This window comes from Otolemur garnettii, unplaced genomic scaffold (assembly GCF_000181295.1).
Source record: "Otolemur garnettii isolate 467f Iridium unplaced genomic scaffold, OtoGar3 scaffold00058, whole genome shotgun sequence".
NCBI classification, from domain to species: domain Eukaryota; kingdom Metazoa; phylum Chordata; class Mammalia; order Primates; family Galagidae; genus Otolemur; species Otolemur garnettii.
In genome coordinates this window covers 10,397,912-10,398,143 of record NW_003852453.1, presented here as the reverse complement: position 1 = coordinate 10,398,143, position 232 = coordinate 10,397,912, and positions in this window count along the sequence as shown.

Here is a 232-nt window from a genome sequence, read left to right as displayed (position 1 = left end):
AAAAAAAAAAAAAAAGTTTGAGCACCCCTCTGGTAGACCCTGCATGTGTGTGTTTGTACACACGTGTATATCCACCCATATAGCGTAGAAGTGGACTTTACTGCATGTATACTATACTTCAAATTTTTTCAATCATGTACTTATTTACTTATGATAGGAGATCATAAATAAATCGTAAATAATCTTCAGGCTTAACAAACAAACAATGAGCTTATTTTACCTGACAATATAT